Source organism: Rhinoderma darwinii, chromosome 2 (assembly GCF_050947455.1).
Source record: "Rhinoderma darwinii isolate aRhiDar2 chromosome 2, aRhiDar2.hap1, whole genome shotgun sequence".
NCBI classification, from domain to species: domain Eukaryota; kingdom Metazoa; phylum Chordata; class Amphibia; order Anura; family Rhinodermatidae; genus Rhinoderma; species Rhinoderma darwinii.
In genome coordinates, this window is record NC_134688.1 from 252,060,806 (window position 1) to 252,083,920 (window position 23,115).

General features: G+C 43.0%; 1 long non-coding RNA gene across 2 annotated transcripts; it reads left to right on the forward strand.

Moving 5' to 3' along the window:
- LOC142741085 (uncharacterized) lies at nucleotides 1-22,846 on the forward strand. 2 transcript variants are annotated; one of them, XR_012880996.1, is made up of 3 exons: nucleotides 1-54; nucleotides 646-772; nucleotides 22,651-22,846. It is a non-coding gene; the product is annotated as an uncharacterized LOC142741085 (long non-coding RNA). The 2 variants fall into 2 exon arrangements; XR_012880997.1 differs by lacking the exon at nucleotides 1-54 and adding an exon at nucleotides 282-383.
- Nucleotides 22,847-23,115: the final 269 nt, after the last annotated feature.

A 23,115-nucleotide genomic window follows, 5' to 3' on the forward strand; every position in this document is an offset into this window, starting at 1 on the left:
ATAAGCAAGTACAATTATATTCTGATCCACCAAGCAAGGATATAGTAATATATGGTAATACCTTCAATTATTAAAATATTTTTTTCCCATGAAAAGTGGTAATGATCTTGAAATGGTTCATTGTAAAAAGTGACTAGCGTCTTGTAAGTGTCATTGAATAGCGCTGCTTGATTTGTTCAAACTTTGTGTGGCTCAGTGTAATGTCCTTTGTTACATCATTCCTGTGTCACAAATCTTGGGTCTCATAATTTAGACTATACACCTCTAGTATCCACCCTGATGCCAAATTCTTGTCTGTTATTCTTTTGAAGTGATTTCACTTCTTAAAAAAGTTTTCTCATTCACAAATACTCTACGTAGACAAGAGCAAATAAGCAAGCTAAGTAAGAGTCCCTTAATTCTTGGGACACTGTAGTCAAGAGAGAGGTTATTTGTTGCAATATTTTGGGAAATTTCCATGAGCATTATCAAGCACTTGTGATCATTAGGAACAATCATCAGGAACTGATCAATTGTATGGCCAGCTTCATTCAAGTAAAATTCCAAATCCCATGATAGTTACTCTATACCTATATATTACATGATAGAATGGAAGGGAAATTCTTCTTTCCTTACCATTAAATAGCATGGGTTGTGTCTCTACAGGTATGAATATCCAGGATTCTGATTTGTATCACCCATGGAAGTTCCCTATTGAAGGTGGAGACTTTCCCAGAACATCTACAAGGCAACAACTCCAGGATACTAATGTTCCTGTCACACTTCCAGCTAGGTAATGGGGAAATACTACGCTATAGTATAGATTTATCATTTTCCAGGCCTGTCATGACAGACCTATAACACAGACAGGAGAAAAAAACGCACACATACACTACCGTTCAAAAGTTTGGGGTACCCAGAGAATATTGTGTTTTTCATGAAAACTCACACTTATATTTATCAAATGAGTTGCAAAATGACTAGAAAATATAGTCAAGACATTGACAAGGTTAGAAATAATGATTTTTATTTCAAATAATAATTTTCTCCTTCAAACTTTGCTTTCGTCAAAGAATGCTCCATTTGCAGCAATTACAGCATTGCAGACCTTTGGCATTCTAGCTGTTAATTTGCTGAGGTAATCGGGAGAAATTTCACCCCATGCTTCCAGAAGCCCCTCCCACAAGTTGGATTGGCTTGATGGGCACTTCTTGCGTACCATACGGTCAAGCTGCTCCCACAACAGCTCTATGGGGTTGAGATCTGGTGACTACATTACAGATAGAAAACCAGCTGCCTGCTTCTTCCCTAAATAGTTCTTGAATGATTTGGAGGTGTACTTTGGGGCATTGTCCTGTTGTAGGATGAAATTGGCTCCAATCAAGCGCTGTCCACAGGGTATGGCATGGCGTTGCAAAATGGAGTGATAGCCTTCCTTATTAAAAATCCCTTTTACCTTCTCCCACTTTACCAGCACCAAAGCAACCCCAGACCATCAGATTACCTCCACCATGCTTGACAGATAGCGTCAGGCACTCTTCCAGCATCTTTTCAGTTGTTCTGCGTCTCACAAATGTTCTTCTGTGTGATCCAAACACCTCAAACTTCGATTCGTCTGTCCATAACACTTTTTTCCAATCTTCCTCTGTCCAATGTCTGTGTGCTTTTGCCCATATTAATCTTTTCCTTTTATTAGCCAGTCTCAGATATGGCTTTTTCTTTGCCACTCTGCCCTGAAGGCCAGCAGCCCGGAGTCGCCTCTTCACTGTAGACGTTGACACTGGCGTTTTGCGGGTACTATTTAATGAAGCTGCCAGTTGAGGACCTATGAGGCGTCTATTTCTCAAACTAGAGACTCTAATGTACTTGTCTTGTTGCTCAGTTGTGCAGCGGGGCCTCCCACTTCTCTTTCTACTCTGGTTAGAGCCTGTTTGTGCTGTCCTCTGAAGGGAGTAGTACACACCGTTGTAGGAAATCTACAGTTTCTTGGCAATTTCTCGCTTGGAATAGCCTTCATTTCTAAGAACAAGAATAGACTGTCGAGTTTCACATGAAAGCTCTCTTTTTCTAGCCATTTTGAGAGTTTAATCGAACCCACAAATGTAATGCTCCAGATTCTCAACTAGCTCAAAGGAAGGTCCGTTTTATAGCTCCTCTAAACAGCAAAACTGTTTACAGAGGTGCTAACATAATTGCACAAGGGTTTTCAAGTGTTTTCTAATCATCCATTAGCCTTCTAACAGAGTTAGCAAACACAATGTACCATTAGAACACTGGAGTGATGGTTGCTGGAAATGGGCCTCAATACACCTATGTAGATATTGCATTAAAAACCAGACGTTTGCAGCTAGAATAGTCATTTAGCACATTAACAATGTATAGAGTGTATTTCTGATTCATTTAATGTTATCTTCATTGAAAAGAACTGTGCTTTTCTTTCAAAAATGAGGAAATTTCTAAGTGACCCTAAACTTTTGAACGGTAGTGTAAGTAGAATATAAATGTTTCAGTTGGAAGACTTCTTGCACTACAAGAGGCTAAATTGAAAATGTAGAAAGTGCTATTTATTGTACTATTGAGTGGCTTTATACCATGCAGAACTTTGTCGCTTAGCTGATATAAATAGTAAAATTCTAAAAATATTATATAATAAACTATAGCAAAACAGAAGTCAACTAGAATATGTTCATGCCCAAAAATTTGGCCAGGCCCCAAGACTATTTGTCACTTTGACACTTTGTCCATTTTCTTTTAGTGTCCACGTTTAGGCCCCATGCACACGACCGTGGAATTCATACGTAATTGCGGACCCATTCATTTCTATTGACCAAGGACACCTTACAGTATATTTATGGGAAGGTGTCCGGGCCGTAGAAAGCCTCCCCAAAAGATAGAACATGTCCTATCTTTTGCTTTTTACCGACCGTGCTCTCATACTTTGTATGGGAGCATGGGTCGAAAATGTGGGTGGCTGTCCACGGCCGCGCCCGTATTTGCAGACCGTGATTATGGGCACAGCCGTGTGCATGGGGCCTTACTCTGTGAAAACATGTACTGCTGGCAGCTACATAGGTGTAAAGGCAGTTACTATTCTTTAACAACTTCATTACCGGACGATTTACCCCCCTTTCTTTACCTCCCTTATTTTAGCAGAGTTTTTGCATTGCCGCATTCAGAGAGCCCTAATTTTAATGGCAATAATTTGATGTACATATAACATATTGATTGCCTTTTGTAAACTTTTTGGGGGGATGGAAAAAAAAAGCAATCGTTTTTTGCGCGTAAAATATACGCCGTTTTTTATGTAGCATAAACAACATGTTGCCTATGGGTTGGTATCATTATGATGATACCAAATATGTAGATTTTTTTTGTTTTACCACTTTTGCACATGGTATGTGGGCTTGTTTTTTTACAGTGTGAGTCAAATTTTTTTGATAGAACCTTTTTTTGGGTATGTATTGATTAACCTTTATAAAAAAAAATTGTAAGGGGGGAAGCAAAAACAAAAAGCAATTTTGCCATTGTTTCTTGTATTTTGTTTTTAAGTTTCTCATTGTGCTCACTGTGTTTAAACAATTTGTTAACTTTATTAAATGGGTTGTTACGATTGCGGCGATCCTATAAATGTTTAATTTTTCTACCTATGGAAAAAAGTCACTTTTTATGGAAAATGTTTTCTTTTCCTTTAACTTTTTTGGTAATAAACTTTATTAAACTCTAATTTTTTTTATTTTTTTTGTTCCACTAGGGTACTTCACAATGCGATCCGATCGCTTTCATAAGCATTCTGTATTTTGCATGACCTAATAGTTAATGCTATGGCCAACCTGGGCATTTGTTAGAACTTTACAAACCATTGGCACACCGCAATCGCATCACGGGGGCCGATGGGGTGACAGAGGGAGCCACCTCCCTCTGTCTATCCCTCTCGATGCCGCGGAATCACTTGTCATCACTCAAGGAAGATGTACAATATGTAAATTTTCCAGTGATGTAAGACTATCCTTTCCTTTTCAGTACAGCAGGGGCTGATATCTTAACAATTCTCTGTGTTTTGTGACATATAAGGTTGTGTGTGCAGGGGCTGGATGCCAAATTTTAGTTTGGGGGGTCAAGCAAACAGAACTGGCCCATGAGTAGCGGCCTATCCTAAACCTTTTTACTATTTAACCTCCCCTTGCAGCATAATGACATAGAGCCACTCCCTGGCAGTATAATGATTAACGCAGAGACCTCATAATTACATAAAGCCCTAAGAAGTCAGACCACCCTTCGCCCCAAAGAGCCTTCAAAAGTCAAACCCCCTTTGCAGTATAAACCCTCCAGAGCCCTCAGCAGTCAGACCTCCACTTGCAGTATAATATCCCCCTATAAATCCATCAGCAGTCAGACTCCTCTTTGCAATCGAATCCCCCCCATAGAGTCCTTAGCAGACAGACCCCCCCTTGCAGTATAAGCCTCCCAGAGCCCTCAGCAGCCAGACTCCCCCTTGCAGTATAATGTCCCCCCATATATCCATCAGCAGTCAGACTCCCTCTTGCAGTATAACCCCCCAGAGAGTCCTCTGCAGACAGACCGCTTGCAGTATGATACCCCCTATAGAGCTTTCAGCAGCTAGAATCCCTTGCAGTGTAATACATCCCCCATGAAGCCCTCAGCAGCCAAACACCCTTGCAGTATAATGCTCCCCCCCCCATAGAGGCTTCAGCAGCCAGACCCCCTTGCAGTATAATACCCCCCTCATTCAGCAGCCAGACCCTTTTTGAAGTATAATACTCCCCCATAGGTCCATCAGCGGCCAGACCCCCTTGCAGTATAATGCTCCTCCCTCCTCTAAGAGCTTTCAGCAGCCAGACCCTCTTGCCATATAATCCCTCCATAGAGCCCTCAGCAGCCAGACACTCTTGCAAAATAATACCCAACGTAGAGCCCTCAGCAGCTACACCCCTTTGCAATACCCCCCATACAGCCTGCAGCAGCAAGACCCCTTTGCAGTATAATACTTCACCCATAGAGCCCTCAGCGGCCAGACCCCCTTGCACTATAAAACTCCTCCCTCCCCATAGGGCCCTCAACAGCCAGACCCTTTTGCCATATAAGCCCCCCATAGGAGTCAGACCCCCTTGCAGTATAATATTTTCCCCATAGAGCCCTTAGCAGCCAGACCCCTTGCAGTATAATGCTCCCCTCCATAGAGGCTTCAGCAGCCAGACTCCCTTGCAGTAAAATACATTCCATAGAGTTCTTAGCAGCCAGACCCCTTTTGCAGTATAATCCCCCCATAGAGCCCTCAGGAGTCAGACCCCCTTGCAGTATATTTTCCCCATAGATCCCTCAGCAGCCAGACCCACTTGCAGTATAATACTTCACCCATAGAGCCCTTAGCAGTCAGACCCCCCTTTGCAATATAATATTCCCCCCATAGAGCCCTCAGTAGCAACACCCCCTTGCAATATAATTCTTCTCTCCCCCATCCAGAGCGCTGCTGTTAGCCATTCCTATACTTTTTCCAAGTCCCGGATAGTGGCAGCAGGCTGAGTATCTTACACTATTGCTCACCAGTTACAGCCCTCGATCTCTTGCTGTTGTCTCCCTGCTCCTCTCTCTTGGCTAGGCAGTGTCAGACCTTGCAGCTAGCACTCACACGCAGCTCTTCTAAATGCCATAAGAGTGGATATTACTACATCCAGGAACCCCTTACTGGGAAGGACCCGATCCTCAGACACCAGGCCCTGAGATGCAGTTTTTGAAGGTTCAGGTAACAGAATCCTTTCTGTCTCAAAAGATCTTTGTTCATTGAAAGCCTCTAATACTCGCCGCTTGACAGCTGGAGAAGCATTGAGAACTAAGCCCTGCAGGGCCAAAATGGAATGATTAGAATTGCCTATGGAAACTCTTCCTTGATCTTGCTCAGAACCTTCCGAATCATAGCTGGAGGAGGAAATATGCAAACAAATTTGCCCTCCAAGGAATGGAGATGGAATCGACCACCACTGGATGACTTGTCCTGACGATAGAGCAGAACTCAGGCAATTTTGTATGCTGGCCAGTCGCTATCAGGTCTATTTGTGGAAGACCCATTCTTGAAAAGATTTGCTGGAAGACCTGAGAACTTAGAGACCATTCCCCTGGAGAAAGAAAATTGTGGCTGAGACGATCCGCTATGATATCCAGAGATCCCTTGATGTGGACTGCAGATATGTCAGTCAGATGAGCCTCGGCCCAGGACTTGACAAACCTTCATTTCTTCTCCAGATGATGGCCCCTTGTGCCTTCGTGTTGGTTCAGTTAGAATACACATGTTAAATTGTCCGACTGCATCCTCACATTTTTCTTCTGTAGAAGAGGCTGGTAAAAAAAAAAAAATGCCAACTGGATCGCCCTGATTTATTTGAGCTTTAAGGAAGCAGTCAGATCTTCTGATTTTTATCTGCTCTGGACCCATGGCCGTTGGCATCTGTAGTAATTACGGTCATTTCTCAAGGGGGAAAATACCTCCATATGGCAAGATTTTTGACAGAAAACCACCAAGTTAGGCCTCTGCGAGTCTCGGGTGGAATCCCAAAAATCCTATCCAGGCCCAAAGCCGGTCTGTTCTATGACAAAAGTTTTTTGGCCTGAAGTAACGTGACGTGGGCTCGAGCCCAAGGCACTGCATCGATGGCCGCCATATTTAATCTGAGTATACTCATGGCTGATCTGATTGAAAATGTTGAACCTCTAGCATGACCCTGAGTCTTGATAGCTTAAAGAAAAAAAGCAAAGGCTCGACACCTAAGCTCTATAAAAACAAGGACTCTTCTACCTTATGGACAGTAGATAAAAACGCATTGTTGTTAAGGTGCCAGGTGCTTATATGGGTTATAGGAAGTCGCTATTGCTTAATTTTTAATTACATAATTGCTGAATATGGATTCTTCTGTCCTAGGTAGAAACGGGAGTTTAACCTTTTTGTGCTGATTGAGGACGAAAAGGAATAACCCTTTAACCAATGACAAATATGCCACTCTTGTAAGGTCCAAATGTAATTGCAGGCTCTTAGTGTTTTAACATAATTTTTTTGCAATTATGTCAATCAGCAATTATGAAATGTGTTCTGCTAAGAAAACCATGCATTAAAATAAGGCCTCATGAATTCTACTGCATTACAGATCCATATTGTACAGATCATAATATGGTGCCCATAGAAAATTTTATATGGTGGTATTTTTGTCATTAATTCATATGGAATTTGTAAAGCTAATCGTGGCATTCTCCATTGTATGCCATAATATGTTGGTATTCTCTGAGATACCATATGGAGGCACACATTGTGTCAATGTATCATAACTATATACAATAGCCTATTCATCCTAGCTCATTGATGAGTAAAAATTGAGCATCACAATATTGATATTTATCTAAGGTTATAAAGTAATATATAAAAAAAAAATTGGCTTCGTTCACATCTGCATCAAGGCTCCGTTGTGACGTTTCATCTGAGCTTTCAACCGGAACGGAGCCCTGACTGACACAAACGTAAACCATAGATTTCCATGAACAGGGGACTGTAGAGTACGTTCAGTCTACTAGAGGATGATGTTAATATTAAGACTACCCTCCCAGTGGCCATACCACCTACCCAACCCCTTCCCTATAAAAAAACATGGACACCTTGGGTTGGATAAATTTGGCCACAGCAGCCATTTTATTAACAAACAAACAAACATAATGAAAACAACACTTTACATATAAGAATAACAATGGAAGGGGAGTCCTTGGAGCTACAAAAGTCTGTCAACATAAAACAGTCCACCTGCATCGTATTTTACACCCAGCCGTCACCCTACAGGCTCAGGGGCACCGTCATACCTGCAGTTGGCTGACCTAGAATTAAACCACTCCCCAGGACTCCACCCAGCAGGAGCCCAAATTGACTAGACCTAGACCACTAAACAATAATAAACTCGGGATGGACCATACCCCCGATGAATCCCCCCACACCAATTTACCACCAACTCCAAGGACCCCCAATCCGCCAAGCTAGTGCTGCGACACTGCAACAACCGGTCCTCATGATCTTGTACCTGTGAAAAAAGCAGAAAACAATGAGAAACATAGCGAAATCGCATTGTCAAGACACATAAGGAACAAGAAAAATAGGAAGGGAGGGCGGGACAAGTTCAAACGCTGTCTGCTCTCATAATGGCGACCCTCTACCCTATCCCACCCTTAAAGGGAATGTGTTGCCAGCAAAACATGTATTTTTTTTTTTAGTTAAACATTTAGTGTGTAGGTGATTAAACATTGTTCAAATTTTTTTTATTTTTTTCACGAGTCAGGAAATATTATAAATTAGATTCTAATTTATAATATTTCCCAGTGCTGGTCACTAGATGGAGCTATTCCCAAAATTGCAGCATTGCATGTGGTAAAGCAACCACATTGCTTTTTGCTGCAAAATTGGGAAAAAAGCACTCGCTCTAGTGAGCTCTGAGAATCCCCCCTCCTTTATCCTGGCTAGTGCCGGGATAAACGAGGGGATTGAACGGTCTAACCTCCTACACTGTGTGTCGCCATTTTTTGAGCTAACACACAGTGTAGTAGGTTTACATACAGTAGTAAACACACACAAACACGAACATACATAGAAATCTCTTACCTGCTCCTGCCGCCGCGGCTCCCTCCGGCCCGTCCGCTCCGTCTGCTGCCGCTGGTCCAAGTGCACAAGTCCGGAAGCCGCGACCGGAAGTAGTAATCTTACTGTCCGGCCGCGACTTCCGGTCCACAGGAAAATGGCGCCAGACGGCGCGCATTTCAAATTGGACTGTGTGGGAGCGGCGCATGCGCCGTTCCCACACAGATGGCGTACACACAAGTGGATGGGACGGGCCCCATTCGCAGTCCCTATGGGACTGTGGCTGCCGTATTCCATGTCTGTATGTGTCGTTAATCGACACATACAGAAATGGAAAAAAAAATGGCAGCCACCATAGGGAAGAGTGAAAAAATAGAAAAAAGTAACACACAAACACACAAATAAATAAAAACGTTTTTAATAAAACACTAACATAAAACTGACATGAAAAAAAAATTTTTGGTGACATTGTTCCTTTAAATATCCTCTAGCCTCGCCCTATTAACCTCCACCCCCACTGACTCCTGACCAACCCTCCTAACTACCTTAACTCTTTCCCTACCTACATCCCTGGTCATGGTGGCCTACCCCTATGGCCTGTTGCCTAGTCTGGCCCAAACCTTTCCATCACCATTGGTTTCAATGGTGACGGATCCCGTGCCAATGGTTTCAGTTTGTCTCATTTGTGAAAGGGTTCTGGCGTTTTGACGGAATCAATACCGTAGTCGACTACGGTATTTATTCCGTCAAAACTAGGGAACCCTTGCACAACGGAGACAAACGTAAACCATTGGCACCGGATCCGTCACCATTGAAATCAATGGTGATGGAAACGGAAACATATGGTGTACGTTTGTGTCAGTCAGGGCTCCGTTCCGACGGAAAGCTCAGATGGAACGTCAGAACGGAGCCCTGACGCAGATGTGAATGAAGCCTGTTTAAATGCTTTTTTTTTTTTAACCACACATGCTGCCATGAGTTTTTATTAAAACATATGGTTAGCTACAGATATGAGGACTCGCATGCAGGTGGCAGAATTGAGCTAAATATTTACCCGTACCATAGTTTGAGTTTCTACAAATGAGAGTGTGTTATGACTGATAAATGAATTTTTTGTGTTTAATTATTTAATCAATTTTACATTTAATGACTATGTACTGAAATATCCTACAGTCAAATGTCTGGCGTGGCCTGCCGGCATCTATATACAGAAAGCTGGTCATAGACAAGATAACTGTCGGTGCCGACAATCACTCAATCAACTCACAGCTTTCCCTCCCAGTCTATTTGGGTCAGCCAAACTGAAACGTAAATTATTTTGTGGAAGCAGGCAAAAGTGGACAGCAGACACATCCAGTGCTGCTTATCCCTGATTCCCCTGTCTGCTGGTTACCATAGACATAATATTATAGACCGGTAGAACATGCCAACAAAAATCTAATGTCCATGGCCATCTTTAGATTGTTGGCAGATCTCTCCAATAACCAGGACATCTGCTGGCAAAATATTGGCAGCTTTATACTTGTACCCCAAGGTTTAGTGCTGGGACAACTATTATTCAACTTATTTATTAATGATATAGAGGATGGAATTAATATCACTGTTTCTATTTTTGCATATAACACCAAGTTATGTAGTATAGTTCAGTTTATGGAAGATGTTCATTAAAGGGAATGTGTCGCTAGAATTTTTAATATTTTTTTTTGTTAAACAGTTAGTGTATACATGATTAGACATTGTTATAATTTTTTACATTTTTTCACAAGTCAGGAAATATTATAAATTAGATTCTAATTTATAACATTTCCCTGTGCTGGTCACTGGAGGGAGCAATTCCCAAAATTGCATTATTGGCATGTGGTAAAGCAACCACATTGCTTTATGCTGCAAATTTGGTGTAAACACACACGCTCTAGTGAGCTCACAGAATCCCCCCTCCCTTATCCTGGCCATTGCCAGGAGAAAGGAGGGGATTGAAAGTTCAAACCTCCTACACTGTGTGCCGCCATTTTTTGAGCGAATACACAGTGTATTAGGCTTAGATACAGTGGTAATCACACACTAAAACATGAACAAACACAGACATAACATACCTGCTCCTGCCGCCGCCGCTCCCTCCGGTCCGTCTGCTCCCTCCGCTCCTAGTGCTTGCTTCAGAACACATGCCGCGACCGTAAGTAGTCATCTTACTGTCCGGCCGCGGCTTCCGGTCCACAAGAAAATGGCGCCGGATGTTGCTCGGCCGAAGACCTTCCATTTGGACTGTGTGGGAGCGGCGCATGCGCCGTTCCCACACAGACGGCGTACACCATAGTGAATGCGAATGGCTCCCGTTCGCATTATCTATGGGGATGTATGTGCCGTATTCCATCTCTGTATGTGTCGTTAATCGACACATACAGAGATGAAAAAAAAAAAGGGCAGCCCCCATAGTGAAGAAAAAGTTAGAAAAAAAAAAAAAACACAAACACACAAATAAATAAATTTTTTTTAAATAAAACACTAAAAGCAAATTGATCTAAAAAATTCTTTTTTCGCGACACCCTTCCTTTAATTACAAGTCAACTTGGGCACATTGGGCGCAATCTATCAACCTTTCTATGGCAGTTTTCTGTCATGGTAAAGTCACAAAAGTGCCCAAAAGTCCCAATATTCGATGTAAATGACGACTTTCAACCTTTTTACATCGTCCTTGCCACCTTTATGGAAAGGGGGCATGGCTTTATCATTTACGCCAGCAAACTGTTGTAAATTATAGTGAAATCAACGCCAGCCCCTAGAGATTTTACTCTATGGGGCGTGGGACAGGATTTGTGAAACAGGGACATAATTTTACCGCTTTACAAGGCATTAATGGGGCTTCATCTGGAATATGCAGTTCAGTTCTGGGCACCAGTTTATAGAAAGGATGCCCTGGAGTTGGAAAAAATACAAAGAAGAGAACCTAATAAGGGGCATGGAAAGTCATAGTTGTGAGGATAGATTAAAAGATTTAAATTTAATTTAGTCTTAAAAAAAAGATGTTTAAGTGAGAATAAGATGAAGATTGAAGAGCTCTAGTTCATCAGTAGTATGATAGAAATACTATCATACATCCCATGTAAAAATGTACAATGTCATTTACATAGAAAATTGTCAGTCTGTCTAATTGGAGGCATTTTGCTGTCTCCGTTGTTGGCATCAACGCACTTGGAAACACCCCTTAAAAAATCATGAGTTTGCCCCCGATGTAGATTATATCAAGATTAAGGGTATGTTCACACGCTCAAACAAAAATGTCTGAAAATACGGAGCAGTTTTCAAGCTCCTGATTTTCAGATGTTGATTAAGCAACTCGCGTTTTTCGTGGCTTTTTTAACGGCCGTTTTTGGAGCTGTTTTTCTATAGTCAATGAAAAACGGCTCCAAAAACGGCTCAAGAAGTGACATGCACTTCTTTTTCGCGGGCGTTTTTTACACGGCCGTTTTTCAAAATGGCCATGTAAAAAATGCCCCGTCGGAACAGAACGCAGTTTTTCCCATTGAAATCAATGGGCAGATGTTTGGAGGCGTTCTGTTTACGATTTTTTGGACGTTTAGGGCTTGAAAAACGGCCGTAAATAAGCCGTGTGAACATACCCTGACACTGCAAAGGGCATTCAAAACTGAATCTATGGCCTTTATAAATTAACCTCTTCCCGCTACCTGACAGAGCCTCATATTCAAATCTGACATGTGTCACTTTATGTTGTAATAACTTTAGAACGCTTTTATCTATCTGAGCAATTCTGAGATTGTTTTCTCATGACATATTGTACTTTATGTCAGAGGTAAAATTTGGTCGATACATTCAGCATTTATTTGTGAAAAACACCAAAATTTAGAGAAAATGTGCAAAAATAACCATTTTTCTAACTTGAAATATACAGGCCATTCTCAATTAATTAGAATATCATCAAAAAGTTAATTTATTTAAGTAATTCAAGTAAAAAAGTAAAAATCATATGTTATATAGATTCAGCACACACAGAGTGATCTATTTCCAGATTTTTTTTCTTTTAATGTTGAAGATTATGGCTAACAGTTAATGAAAACCCAAAATTTAGTCTCTCAGAAAATTTGAATATTGGGTAAAAGTACAAGATTGTAGACTCATGGTGTCACACTCTAATCAGCTAATCAACACAAAACACCTGCAAAGGTTTCCTAAGCCTTTAAATGTTCCAACAGTCTGGGTCAGTAGGCTACACAATCATGGGGAAGACTGCTGACTTGACAGTTGTCCAGAAGACAGTCATTGACACCCTCCACAAGGAGGGTAAGCCACAAAAGGACATTGCTAAAGAAGCTGGCTGTTCACAGAGTGCTGTATCCCAGTATATTAATGGTTGAGAGGAAGGAAAAAGTGTGGCACGAGCAACAGGGATAACCGCAGCCTTGAAAGGATTGTCAAGGAAAGGTCATTCAAGAATCTGGGGGAGATTCACAAGGAGTGGACTGCAGCTGGAGTCAGTGCTTCAAGAGCCACCACACACAGACGTATCCAGGACATGGGCTACAACGGTCGCATTCCTTGTGTCAAGCCACTCATGACCCAGAGACAACGTCAGCAGCGTCTTACTTGGGCTAAGGAGAAAAAGGACTGGTCTGTTGCTCAGTGGTCCAAAGTAAATTTTGCATTTCATTTGGAAATCAAGGTCCCAGAGTCTGGAGGAAGAGTGGAGATGCATCAATCCAAGTTGTTTGCGCTCCAGTGTGAAGTTTCCACAGTCAGTGATGGTTTGGGGAGCCATGTCATCTGTGGTTATCAAGTCCAGAGTCAGAGCAGCGTCTACCAGGAAATTTTCGAGCACTTCATGCTTCCCTCTGCTGACAAGCTTAATGGAGATGCTGATTTCATTTTCCAGCAGGACTTGGCACCTGCCCACACTGCCAAAAGTACCAATACCTGGTTTAATAACCACAGTATCACTGTGCTTGATTGACCAGCAAACTCGCCTGACCTAAAACCCATAGAGAATCTATGGGTTATTGTCAAGAGGAAGATGAGGCACCAGACCCAACAATGCAGACGAGCTGAAGGCCGCTATCAAAGCAACCTGGGCTTCCATAACACCTCAGCAGTGCCACAGGCTGATCGCCTCCATGCCACGACGCATTGATGCAGTAATTCATGCAAAAGGAGCCCCGACCAAGTATTCAGTGCATATATTATACATACTTTTCAGTTAGCCAACATTTCGGTATTAAAAATTATTTTTGAAATTGGGCTTATATATTCTAATTTTATTAAAAACTAAATTTGGAGTTTTCATTGACTGTTATTAACTGCCATAATCTTCAACATTAAAAGAAAACATGCTGTAAATAGGTCACACTGTGTGTAATTAATCTATATATTATATGTATTTCACTCTTTGAATTGAATTACTGAAATAAATAAACTTTTTAATGATGTTCTAATTCATTGAGAAGGACCTGTACAGTAGAGTAAAAAAAAAAATAGCAGTCCAACATCATTAACCCGATAAATTAATGGTTTTGGTAGAAGTGATATTTCTACATAGCAAATCATTTACTCGTAAGCGTAGTAGAGTAGTAGAAAAAAAAAAACAGAGCCAACAATTAGGACATGCATGCCACTTATACTGAGTAATTGAATCATTAATTGAAAAGGTCTTGTTCAAAATAATAGCAGTGAGCAGGGGCGTAACTAGGAAAGACTGGGCCCCATAGCAAACTCTTGACTGGGGCCCCCCCAGGTGCCACAAGCAGCCCCCTTTATAGATAGTGCCCCCTGTAGAATGTGCCATACAGCCCCCCCTATAGACAGTGCTATACAGCGCCGCCTATAGACAGTGTCACACCCCACTTGTAGATAGCGCCCCCACCTCCCCCTTGTAGATAGTGCCATACAGCCCCCCTGTAGATATCGCCATAAAGCCTCCCCTGTATATAGCGCTATACAGCTCCCACTGTATATAGTGCCACACAGCCCCCATCCCTTGTATATAGTGCAACACAGCTCCCCTTAGTAGATAGTGCCACACAGCCTCCTTAATAGATAGTGCCACACACAGACCCCTGTAGATTGCGCCACACACAGCCACCTGTAGATTGCACCACAGTCCTCCCCCTGGTAAATAGTGCCATACAGCCCCCCTAGTAGATAGTGCCACACAGACCCCCTTAGTAGTGCCACACAGCACCCTGTATATAGTGCCACCCAGCTCCCCCTTGTGTATAGTGTCACACAGCTCCCCCTTGTGCATAGTGTCACACAGCTCCCCCTTGTATATAGTGCCACACAGCTCCCCCTTGTGTATAGTGCAACACAGCCCCCCCTTGTGTATAGTGCAACACAGCCCCGCCTTGTGTATAGTGCCACAAGGCAATGGCGCATCCGAGATAGATGTATCAGCCAGGGGATGTCAATCAAAAATGGAAAGTTGGGTTTGGAGGCAGGACTATGTGAATCATCAGGATAGCGGCACCGCCCCATGGCCCTTTAATGAGTAATTAGCATACAGTGTGCGCCATTTTAAAGTGGATTTTAAAGATTTTGCTGCATCTGCAAAAAACATACATTTGGAAATATTGTCAGGTCATGTATTACCGCATGGTGGCGGTTCAAGGGGTTAAAACCACCAGACAGGTTCCCATGAAATATACAATGAATTGAGAACAATTCCATATGCCCTGCAATTTTGTTATTATAAATATATTCTATAGAATTACATCTCTAGAACCAAGCTCAATACATATATACATCCCCAGAACCGAGCTCAGTACATAAATACAGCACTAGAACAAAGCTCTGACATATATACATCCCCAGAACCAAGCTCAGTACATACATACAATACTAGAACCAAGCTCAGAACATAAATACAGCACTAGAACCAAGTACATAAATACAATACCAGAAGAAATATCAGTACATAAATACAGCCCCAGAACCAAGCTCCTTACATATATACATCCCCAGAACCAAGCTCAGTACATAAATACAGCACTAGAACCAAGCTCAGTACATATATACAATACCAGAAGAAAGATCAGTACATAAATACAGCCCCAGAACAAATCTCAGTACATATATAAATCCCCAGAACCAAGTTCGGTACATAAATACAGCACCAGAACAAAGCTCAGTACATAAATACATCCCCAGAACAATGCTCAGTACATATATACAGAACCAGAACAAAGCTCAGTACATATATACATCCTCAGAACTAAGCTCAGTACATATATACATCACCAGAACAAAGCTCATACATATATACAGCACCAGAACAAAGCTCAGTACATATATATAACACCAGAACAAATACAGCTCAATTTAGTGCAACCCCTGCCGTATAGGTTTGTACGGCGTAAAACTACAGCTCCCAGCATGGCCCGAACAATGGTAAGGATACGCTGGGAGATGCTGTTTCACAAAAAAAAAATCATACCACCCATCATCTCGCTGCAGATCATACAGCGACTACAGTGCTGACTAGAGGTAGAATAAACATTTACATTGAGTGACTCACTGTTGACATCTCAGATTCTAGTTCCTTTCTTCTCCCTCCGGTCCAGACCTCTATTATGGATTTCTTCTGGCCACGACCCATTTCTGCAGTTTTCTGCTCAGATGTCTTCACTTCTCACTTTTAAAACATTTCTGCACCTATAAACGAAGTTAAAATTCTCACTAACTATAATAGCGCCATACACTGTGTCCCTGATTATAATAGTACCATACACTGTGTCCCACACACATCGTGCCCCTGTAGATAGTTCCCCCTGTACATAGTGACCCCCATAGAGCCTCTGTAGATAGTGCCCTACATAGAAGCCCCTGTAGATAGATCCCCACATACAGCCCTCTGTAGATAGTGCCCACATATGGACACCAGAGCTGTAAGGCAATAGTGCTAACCACTGAGCCACCGTGCTGCCCTACATATAGCTTCCACTATAGATAGTGCTGAACATATAGCCCACCTCTGTAGATAGTGCCTCACATATAGCCCGCCCCTGTAGACAGTGCCCTACATATAGCCCCCTGTAGATAGTGCCCCACAGTTAATCCACCCCTGTATATAGGGTCCCACATATAGCCCTCTCCTATAGATAGTGTCCTACAAAGAGATCCCCTATAGATAGTACTCTATATATAGCTCACCCCTGTATATAGTGCCCCACATATAGACCCACCTGTAGATAGTGTCCCACATCCCCACATATAGACCCCTCTGTATATAGTGCCCCACATATAGACCCCCCTGTAGATAGTGCCCACATATAGAACCCCCCTGCATATAGTGGCCCATATCGACACATATAAACCCCCCTTTATATAGTGCCCCATATCCCCACATATAGACCCCCCTGTATAAAGTGCCCCACATCCCCGCATATAGACCTCCCTTAGATAGTGCCCCACATACCCACATATAGACCCCCCTGTATACAGTAGCCCACATATAGACCCCCGTCTGTAGATAATGCCACTCACAGTTTTATTAGAAAAAAACAGAAAACTTTACATACTCACATGATCCAGTTCCTGTGCTGTCCGGTGGTAATGCAGACTTGCTCTCGTCTGAGCAGGTCTGCTGGAGCTGAATGATGCGTCATTCAAAGGCGCTGATTGGCAGGGCAGAATGACTTTCCCCGTCAATCAGCGCCTTTCAAGCACGGAAGCGGCGCGATGTAGCGCAATGTATTAGAACTGTCAGTCGTTCACTGACAGCAAGCCGATTAGGCTCCGCCTCCGGGTGGGACCTAATTAGCGTAGTTGGCAGACCAGGAGGCCACTGTTAGGCCCCCTCTTGCCATAGCAGCCGTCGGCACTCTTTGGATCGCATAGCAGGGGTGCCGATTTGGCTACAAACCACTAAAATCGCTGCATCTAAGGGGTTAATGGCAGGGATCGGAGCTAGCTCTGGTCCATGACGTTACTGCAGGGTGTCAGCTGTAACATACAGCTGACACCCGACGCTGATGACGCGGGCTCAGCTTCTGAGCCCATGCCATCTTTCCTTTGCTACCAGAAGCCTTTTAGGCCCTGCCTCTGGGCAGGACCTAGGAGGCTTCTGTAGTCGGCATCGGCACCCCAGTGATCACATCATCGGTCGCATTTGACCACTACATTTAAGGGGTTAACTACTTGACGGGGATGAATTAAAGCAGGTAAATACGATTTTAAAGGCTTAATTTATATTTTCAGAGGTGGAGATTTAATACTAGGGATATGAGACTGCGCTATTTGGCCTCTACGGGCCCTGGCCAACATGTGTCTGCTTTTATCTCCGTATTTGTAGTATTTGCTGCGGCAAAACTGAAGGGTGTGCTTACAAGTATAACAGGCATCTAGCCGCTCAGGCACATTGTAAATCCCATAAAATCTGGGTAAATAGCGCATGCTTATGGGGCAGTTCAAGGTAGCTAACTTTTTCATCTGCCATGTTAAGGTATGCACTCTTTCTATTTTAAGCGAATGTCGTGTTTTATGAGCACTCCCTTAAGCAAACATTTTGGGGCCTTCCCAGTGGTGGATTATGTAGACCATAGGCCCTGGGCTGTTCCACAAACTTGGGCCTCCCCCTTTTCCACCACCTCTCTGCCGTGTCTATAGTGAACACCACCTTTTTGTGCAAGCATTGACAAATGGTTGTTACGATTCCCCTTGTCAAAGGGCTGTGTCCCTACATACTGACAGTCTCCAACCATCGCTGACAGTACACCTACCCTGGGTACACAAAGATATGTAGAATACAAGGAATTCCTACATCAGACATGTCAGGAGAGGGGACAGATCCCCTATAGATCCAGTGACTCACAAGTCACGTCTTCTCTGATGGGAGTAGTTTTCTTTTCTTCATCTGACGCAGACCGTTATGGCGACTTCTCCTGATGAGACATCTTTGCCCATCACTTCTGCACCCATTTCCAGCCCCTATAGAAACACAAAAATTTAGACACCAAGGCCCAGAACCATTCAAGAAAGGGGTTGTCCGGGTACAGACCGTTTTTTATACTGATGACCTATCGATGTGCCCGGACAACCCTTTTTACTCAGACTAATAAATTTGGATCCCAGACTACATCATAGAATACATACAACCTTCTAAACTATTTAAGTCCCCAGACCAGACCCCCTAAACAAATACAGACCTCAGAACAAGTTCCCTAAATAAATACAGACCTCAGACCAAACCCCCTACACTAATAATGACCTCAGACCTGACCCTCTTAATACAGACCCCAGACCAGACCCCCTAAACTAATACAGACCCCTAAATAAAGGCCCCTAAACTAATACAGAGCCTAGACCAGGCCCCCTAAATACAGACCCAATAAACTAATACAGACCACTAAATACAGACCCCCTAAATAAAGACCTCAAACTAATACAGACCCCAGACCTGACCCCCTAAACTAATAATGACCCCAGACCTGACTCCCTTAAGTAATACAGACCCCAGACCAGACCCCCTAATCTAATACAGACCCCCGACTAGACCCCTGAGTACAGATCCCTAAATAAAGAACCCTAAACTAATAGAGACCCCAGACCAGACCCTCTAAATACAGACACCAGACGTTAAACTAATACAGACCCCCTAAACTAACAGACCCCTAAATATACAGACCCTAAACCCCTTAAACTGATACAGACCTCAGACCCCCTAAATACAGATCCCAGACCCCTTAAACTAATACAGACACCAAAACGAAATACAGACCAGACCCCCTAAATACAGTCCCCCAAACGAGGCCCCCTAAATACAGACCCCACACCAGACCCCTTAAACAAATCCATCCCCTTATACTTACTTAGCAGCTCACCTCAGTCTTCTCTGTGGAATTTTGCTGCTGCTCAAGGACCTGCGGTCATGTGACCAGCAGGTCTCTAAACAGTAGTAAGAACTTCAGAGATGAGGTCATGTGACCTTATGTCTAAATGTCCTTTTGCAGGACATCTACAATGCCATTTCATCGCGGTTCTTGCCGCGATTCGTGGCAAAAACTTGACAAAACTACATTGTACTTTGGGCGGCCATGGGCCCCCCGGGAGCCTCGGGCCCCGGACGGCCTCCGAATACGCCATATGATGATCTGCCATTGGGCCTTCCCCTGTATTAGAGGTGATGCAGCGTACTGGGTATGGTCGCTAAGGAAATATTCACATCACACATAAAACATCAGAAATTCACGAGACTCTTATAGGCTTGTAAAGAGAGACAAACCTCCGGTCCACGCAGCAGATGCTGTAGGATTCAGAGTGCAGGTCACATGAGCCCAGAACAGAGCGGCTAACTTTAACTGGTTCCCGACCGCTGGCTGTGTTTTTACGGCCAGCGGTCAGGGTCCTTAAAACCAGAGCCATAGACTTTTTACGGCTCGGGTTTTAACTTGCTGCCCGAGCGATCGGGCAGCTGAATGTCAGGTCTCCGGCTGTCAGTGACTGCCGGGGACCCTGAGGAGAGGATAGAAGCAGCTTTCGCTGCTTCTGTCTTCTCCGATCTCTTTTACACAGCGCTCAATGAACGGTGTGTATAGGAATAAAGTCAGCGGCCGCGCCGCTGTCTCTATTCCTCCCGGGGTTCATGTGACTGGTCATATGATCGCCGGGTGTCGTTCCTGACAGACTGCTGCTGGGTCTTACTAGACCCAGCACAGTCCTATTAGTGACAATCGTCACTATGAGAGGGCTGATTTCCCCTGTAACTGGGGCTGTGTTACAGTTACAGTGAAAAAGCATGTTGTAAAAGATAGAAAAAATATGTATAAAGTTCCCCAAAGGTCTTTTTTGACCTTTGAGGAACAGACCATAGTAATAAAAAAATAGTAAAGTAAAGTGCAAAAAAAATTAATAATAAATACACATAAAATACCAAAGACGTTCCCCCCCGCCAATCATTGCTGACCCAATTACCCTAATATAGACATGTAATATATAAAAATTTATGGTAAACAATGACGATCACAAATAAAAGGTCTATTTTAGGGTAAAACGATGTTATTACCAAAACAAAAATAGCGGAAACGTAAAAAAGCTCATTTTTTTACTATTTATTTTCAGACTTTATGAATAAAAATTCTAAAATAGCAAAAAGGATGTGTATAAAAATGATAAAAAAAGAAACCTGCTGTAAAGGATCTGCCAGACACAGCTTCTGTGTCGACGCCCGTTGTTAGTCAGTCTGCACCTGCTCCTAAGTCTGATCGAGTGACCCCCTCCTTCTACCAATCAGGCTGGGAGGCTGAGGGAGTGGGAGAGCCTATCACAGCCTGGCCAGACGGAGCTAGCTCCCGCCCTCTGTCTATTTATACCTTCACTTCCTGCTCCTCCTTTGCCTGTGATTCTCCTGTTTCCTGGCTCTGCTGCTGCTGCTTGAACTATTTGTCCCTGCTTCATATTGACCCTGGCTTACTGACTACTCTCCTGCTCTGCGTTTGGTACCTCGTACACTCCTGGTTTGACTCGGCTCGTTCACTTCTCTTGTTGCTCACAGTGTTGCCGTGGGCAACTGCCCCATTTCCCTTAGCTTCTGTGTACCCATGTCTGTTTGTCTGTCGTGCACTTATTGAGCGTAGAGACCGTCGCCTAGGACGGGTCGTTGCAAGTAGGCAGGGACTGAGTGGCGGGTAGATTATGGCTCACCTGTCTGTCTCCCTTCCCCGTCATTACACCTGCATTGTCTTCACGTCGTTAGCCCAACAAATAAAAAAGTTATAGCCATTTAAAGGGAATGTGTCGCTAGAAATTTGTTTTTTTTTTTTTTTAGTTAAACAGTTAGTGTATACATGATTAGACATTGTTAGAATTTTTTCACAAGTCAGGAAATATTATAAATTAGATTCTAATTTATAAAATTTCCCTGTGCTGGTCACTAGATGGAGTAATTCCCAAAATTGCATTATTGGCATGTGGTAAAGAAACCACATTGCTTTATGCTGCAAATTTGGTGTAAACACACACGATCTAGTGAGCTCACAGAATCCCCCCTCCCTTATCCTGGCTAGTGCCAGGAGAAAGGAGGGGATTGAATGTTCAAGCCTCCTACACTGTGTGCCGCCATTTTTTGAGCGAATACACAGTGTAGTAGGCTTACATACAGTGGTAATCACACACTAAAACACGAACATACACAGACATAACTTACCTGCTCCTGCCGCCGCCGCTCCCTCCGGCCCGTCCGCTCCGTCTGCTCCCTCCGCTCCTAGTGCTTACTTCAGAACACATGTCCGGAAGCCGCGACCGGAAGTAGTCATCTTACTGTCCAGCCGCGGCTTCCGGTCCACAAGAAAATGGCGCCGGATGTCGCTCGGCCGAAGACCTTCCATTTGGACTGTGTGGGAGCGGCGCATGCGCCGTTCCCACACAGACGGCGTACACCATAGTGAATGGAACGGCTCCCGTTCGCATTCTCTATGGGGATGTACGTGCCGTATTCCATGTCTGTATGTGTCGTTAATACAGAGATGAAAAAAAAAATGGCAGCCCCCATAGTGAAGAAAAAGTTAGAAAAAAAAAAGTAAAACACAAACACACAAATAAATAAAAAAAATTGAATAAAACACTAAAAGCAAATTGATCTAATAAATTTTTTTTCGCGACACCCTTCCTTTAACTAACACGTGTTAAAAAGGGCTAAACGGTGTCTGGTCCTGAAGGCTCAAAATAGCCCCGTCCTGAACTGGTTAAAGAAAAGCGTCCAGTAAGAGCTTAAACCTCACTACCTTTCACCTAATCATGTTAACAAATGGGGAGGGGGATTTTGTGGGAGTGTTTCTTTAATACAATATTGATTCTTTAATATCTTCACTATTGACCTCAGAATTTAAGCAGTAAAACTATCGGGATCGGAGTTATCTCCCATTCCGTCCGTTAAAGCAGGGTGCCAGTTGTAATACACAGCTGACACCCACAGCGTATGGAACAGGATCAGTCGGTGAGCCCACTCCATACTTCCCCCTCAGGAAGTGGTTAATCTTTGAATAATGGAACATTTATGTAGTAAGAGGGTGCCAGGTTATGAAATAATCTATTCCCTATTTCTGATTCTGCAGGAAGCTGAGGAGATCCCCAGGTTGCCACTGTTTGACCATGCTCCATGTACCAATTGATGCTTACTTGGCTATGGGTGGCAAAAATCAAGTGTGGACCACATGAAAGGAAGAAAGAAGAAGGGGTGGGGAAAAAAAATACGCAAGGGGTTTGTCAACCTGCAAAAGGAATTTCCTTTAATAAATGGACATTAGGAAATATTCTCAATTTGGTGCATATTTGGCATTTTGGATGGGTTGTTAACCAGATAGTTGGATAAAAGGTTAAATACAGTATATGTATATAAAACAATACATTATATCTGTGGCTTATGCTTTCTTTATACTCGACTGATACATGAATATACACAGCACGACATCCATAGTAAATGACTATAAACAATACCGGAGATCTATTGTTTGTAAGATATGTAATGTAATCGCAGCTAAAGGTCTTCAATAAAGTACATGGTAAAGGGTTTGAATACT